Raw genomic sequence first — 6,000 nt, 5'->3', positions numbered from 1 at the left:
CTGTATCAACCATGTGCAGGGCCAATGGAACAAATGTTCCCATCTGCCCATTCCACCAGTCCGGACTTTTTGATCTGTAATCTCCCTTCTGGTTTTAGATTTATGAGTCAGATACAGTGTATAAAATGAAGCCCTAGAATTCAAATTCTTAAATCTTAAATATCTTGAATTTCAGAGTTCACAGGCTACATAGAATGGTGTGAGCATTATGCTTTTTGACTCCTTCTAGAATAGTCAACACTTCAACTTGCTCGTACTCCTCTTCCCTCTGACAAGAAGACTGTAGGTTATAACTCTAATTTCCTCCCCAAGGCTTTCCACTATAAAACAGGCCTGGAATACTAAACTTTCTAACTAACTTTATCTATCGATCATCAACTCTGTTTGGTTTAGACTCTGTGGAACATCCATGTCCTGCATGAATTGCTACCACATCTTAGCCCTGTGATGCCAAATCTTTTAGAGACAGAATACTGGGCCTTGTCCCTCCCAGAGATGGATTCCTGGGCTCTGCACCCCTCATTCCAGCCTCTTTGCCCCAGAGAGGGAGGGAGGAAGGGCTCCCATTCAGCTGCTAGGCAGAGGGGCACAGGCATTCAGAGACAGGAAGGGGGGTGGCTCAAGTGCTCTACTCCCATCTAGCTCTGCTCCTCTCCAGCTATGTACCATGCTGTGAGCTATGCTCCTCTCAAACCTAGCTCCTCTCCAACCCCACCATGGCAATCACCTTTGCCACAGACTCAACAGGCTGCCAGTTGTGTCACCTTACTCCAAACAGAGGAGGGAGGAAGCCCTCCTATTGGACTGCTGGGCAGAGGGACTAGTGATGTTAAAAACTGTCCTCAGGGGTATGTAGAGGGGACTTGGGGAAAGCTGTCCCCCCCACCCCAGGTCCCTCTGACTTCCTAGTAAGGAATCCTAGTAGGCCACAGCACCATGCCCACAGAGAGGGCCCTGCATGCCCTCACATAGCATAGGTTTGTGACTTCGGTCGTAGCCCCTCTACTTTTCACTTCTCTTATGTTTTGTCTTCTCCCACTAGTTTATAAACTCCTCAATGGCAAGAATTGTCTTTCTGTTTGTACTCTCAGTGCTTAGCACATAGTAGGCACCTAATAAATGTTTCTGGAATTGAATAGACTATTTTATCTCTACTAAACTCTGTCAGCTGCTTGATATGTCATAAAAATCAACTTCTTGCACCGGATTCTTTTAAGAATTTGTTTATTCTATCTTCATACACCATTTAATCTATGTAGGTGTCACTAGAATGATCCATTCAAGCACAGCAGAATCTTGAAAAGGTCAGAGCTAAACACAACAGCACAGTTTGTACCATATATTTTAAATTCTGATGTCTCATTATTGTGATTCAAGTCTATGCAGAGAAGAGAAATGGAATGACCTTCCTTTTTTTTTTTAAATAGACAATTTGTGTAATATGGGTAGCAAATGGTAGTAATACTTCCCATTTCCCTTAGAAAAAAAGATTCTTTAGGAACTATGTAGTACCTTTGCATAATTAGTATATGACTGAGTATTGAAGGCAGCCATAATACAAAGGCTGGTCCCTCTCTTCCAGCATTCTTATGCAAGTATGTTTCTATGAAGTAGGAAAGAACAAAGAATTTCAATACAATGATAATAATCACTCATAATTGAAACTTCAGCTCATTACATTTTGCTTTGTCTCTAACTTCAAACCCTCCTATTTTTGGACTCTGAGTCATGACATTATTAGGAGAAATAAAGGAACAGCTTCTCTCAGACAATGTTCCTGGGAGTCTCATTTCTGATTCCCCCCCTTCCATTTTCATCACCTTAGATAAGTATTCAATACTTTTTATCTAGACTATTACAACAACTTCTTAATTGGTTGGCCCCCTCTAATCTGTCACTCTCTTTAATCTATTTTATAAACTGATGCCAATACATTATTTTGTATCAGTTACTTACCTGTACTTCAGTGACAAACCAGATATATTCCTTCCTCTCTCTGGTCTGCTCCTGATTCTCTAGATTTCTCCAATTTTTCCCAGAAGCCTTCTCATCTTGTAATATACCTCTGTCTCTTCCTATGACTGATGAGTTCCTTTCTGAAACTTCTATTTGAGAAAGTGTCCAAGTTTGCCATTCTAACTCCTTCTTCTCTCAGCACCACTGGGGACTTTATAATTTCCTCTTAAAAAATGCAATATTTTATGTACCTCTAGTTAGAGATTTTTTAGAGATATAAGTTGGTTATGTATGCTGATTCTTTGGGAAAACTGGGCATGTAAATCAGGGAGATTTCTATATGCTTGTTTCCCAATGGAATCACAGGGTGGGGATTGTGTAATTAGAATTTTGAACCCCAGCACTCTCTTTCCCAGCTTCCTATGTTCCTTCTCAAATTACGAACTAACATAGAGAGAATATATATTTTTGTGTAGCTTCCCCCCTCTCTCTTTCCCTGATCACTTGGGGTACCCATGGTGAGGTGAGTCCCAGGCAGGAGAATTTCTCTCACGTCACTTTATTCAGGCTTTTACTTTTATTCTTTTATTTCTTCTACTTTAAGTGATTATTAATAAATCTTATAAAATATAATACTTGGAATTATCATATATTAATTTTAATCTTACAGAGAGCAATTTGGAATTACAACCAGAAAGTTATAAAACTATATACCTTTACACCTAGCAATACCATTGCTAGGTCTGTTTCCCTAGGACAGTGATGGCAAATCTTTTAGAGACTGTGTGCCATGCCCCACCATCCCCTAGAGATTGTCTTCCATCCCACCCCTTTCCCCTCAACAGGGGAGGGAAGAAAAACTCCAATTGGGCTGCTGGACAGAGGGGTTGGTGAAGTGAGGAATGTCCTCACGCATATTGGAGAGAGGGAAGAGAGCAGCTTGGCCTGAGTCCCTCTGCTTTTCTAATAATGAACACTGGCAAGGGGCAGCATATATACCCACAGAGAGCACTCTGCATGCCCTCTCTGGTACATGTAAAGGGTGAATATTATGGTTGAGACTGAAAAAATCTAAATGTAAATGGTCTCCAAGGGAAATTCCAAATAACTCCAGGAGTACTGACTGCCCTGACAGGTGAAAGCAAAGATATCCTGGAGTTCTCATATATGGGTATGGAAAAGAAGGCTGAGCACAAGTCTACTACTGTAAAGTATGTAGCTATGCTAGGAATAGAAGAAATAATAGTATTGATGTTGGAAACTACGGAGTATCTCTTTATAACATGATTGTTCACAGCCCTCAAATCCTGTAGGAATCTATAGAGGTGTTTACCATCAGGCCCTAAAGTTGTGGTTTCCATTGTCATAATTATAGTAATTTATGGTGGCAACTACCCAATCATGTTTCACTTTTAGAAATCCTTATATTTCTTTAAGTTAACTCCAATTACTCAGTTATTTATTAAAAAGTTCTTAATCAGTATATTGTTCCCAAGACCTGATTCTGTTATTCCAAGTTTCTCTATTCTCTATTCTCTATTCCACTATTGTTATTGATCAGGAAATAGCTAAATCAGATCTTCTAAAGAATGGTCTTATTAGGGTGGATTAGCTTTGAAATTCATACACATGTGCCATAGGTTCATCAACACAGCCCTAGAAGGAGAAAATGGAAAAAAATATTTTCCCATATTTATAAAAGCTCTCTTTTTGATGGAAAAAAAAACTGGAAATCAAGGGATGTCTATCAGTTGGAGAATGGCTAAACAAATTGTGGTATAAGATTACCCAAGAAGACCACTGTGCCATAAGAAATGTTGAGCAAATTAATTTAAAAAAATTTGAAAGAACTGTATGAGATAATGAAGAGTGCAATGAATTGAAGTTAGGTGGACATTATATATAGCTTCAGATTTACTATTTGAAGAATAACTTTTTTTTAATAAAACCTTTTCCTTCCATTTTAGAATCAATACTATGTATTGGTTCCAAGGCAGAAGAAGGTAAGGGCTAGGCAATGGGAGTTAAGTGACTTGCCCAGGGTCACACAACTAGGAAGTGTCTCAGTTCAAATTTGAAACTAGAATCTCCCATCTGTAGGCCTGACTCTCAATCCACTAATCCACCCAGTTGCCCCTTGAAGAATAACTTTTGAAAGTTTACGTCCAAAGAATGAACTGAGAAGTGGAAACATGTGCCTTCTATGGTTTGGAGAAAAACAGGAAGGGCTAAAGAAAAAAGAAAGAAAACTACCAACATGTAATCTGGATAAAATAATGCATCACAACGGTGATTCAATCCAGTTCTCTCAATTTTATAGGTGAGGATAATGAAAGTCAGGGAGTTTGAGGAACTGTCCAATCCATTCCAATCAGTGGCTGGGCATACCACTCACATTTTTAGACTACATTCCAGTTTATCAAGTGTTTAAATCCAGTATTTAGCCTTTGAACACATCATTCTTATAATTTCCCTAAGTTTTCAGTAGGTAATACTTGGCATTCAACATCTGCTACAATCTATGTTTTTGCCGTTTTTAAAACATTTAGCAGGTGTTATTATGTATTGCAATTATCTGCTTGTCATAGACAGCATGCTTAAAGAGGAGAGAGGCTCTCACTTTCTTAAATTGTCTCTTCCCCACGACATAGAACAGAATTCTGTACACAGTTGGCACTTAGCATGTATTTGTCTTACATTAATTTTTGCTCAATTAAATTAAATTGGACTGAGAAGACTATAAACAGAGGAATATCTGAGACATTTTTGTGAAAAAAGATTTAATGTTCAAAAACTGATTTTGAAATCAATAAGAAATAATGAGAGTAATTACAATGATGATGAATTTATGAATTAAAAGTGGAGATAATGTCATTTTCAGAAATGGCTAGAAATAGTTTGGTTTGATTAAAAAAAAAAGGAACAGCACAAATATATACATCTATTCACTGGTAGGAAAATGAAATGGTTCTCACAGGTGAATAAAAAGTTTGCTACGGTATAGCTAGTCTATCTTCCCTCCTCTAGTTTGCATGCTAATACTAGCTGACCTGAGGCTCTCATTATTTATGGTTTTTGAAATAGAAAATCAGACATTTCATTCCAGCTAGATCTTAAATCATGTCATCTACTGACTGATTTATGTGATCTATGTGTCTCATCAACTATCTTGTCATCTGTGTCCTGTCAGGACTTGCTGCTCTCTGCCATTTTCAGGTTAAAAATATACAAGATTCACCAGCCTTCCTCACATCTGCCCAATTCTTCCCATCCAACTACTGGGCAGATAGTTCACATGTGTAGACCACTTTAGAGTTTACAAAACATTTTTCTCATAACAAGTCTGAGTATAGAAGAAGACATGCTCTTATCACCATTTCATTAATAAAAAACATTAATAAGACTCAGAATAACCTACTGACTTGTCCATCAGCAGAGGATCAGTAAATTTCAGTCAGGTCTCAAATTCCAGTTTTCTAAATTCTGATCTGCTTCCAAATAGATTATTTTTTTCCACATCGTATGATGATACCTCTTTACCAGTGAGGATCTTATAAAATTATAGAACTTTGAATTTAAAAAGATACTAGAAATTAAGAATATTCTTCTGTCTTACAACTGAGGAAACTGAGGCACATAGAAGGTAAGGTTAAAATTAAACAGGTAGTGAATAGGATATTAAACTCAGTCTCTCAGATTTCAAAAGCATTTCTCATATATAATTTCTCCAAATTTTAGTAGGTGATATGAATTTATCTCTAGTATTTTCAAAAAATATTTTACTCAAACAGATACAATACATATTCATCATTTTCATATGGTAACGTATCATTAGATAGGCAATGTGTATGCACAGGGTACTCTATGTAGAGGGATTTAGGTTGGTTACCTCCAAGTGAAAAGGATGGTAGCTGGGATTTCCAGATAAAGGAAACTTTCCCTTACACTTATGCACCTTATGCATGTTGGTGAAAGAGAAGGAAAAACAGTTGAATGTGCATCACTGTCCAGGAGCCTTTTTGTAGTCCTGGTCCTGAATTCTTA

Source organism: Monodelphis domestica, chromosome 4 (assembly GCF_027887165.1).
Source record: "Monodelphis domestica isolate mMonDom1 chromosome 4, mMonDom1.pri, whole genome shotgun sequence".
Lineage (NCBI taxonomy): Eukaryota > Metazoa > Chordata > Mammalia > Didelphimorphia > Didelphidae > Monodelphis > Monodelphis domestica.
Note: the sequence above shows the minus strand (reverse complement) of the source record.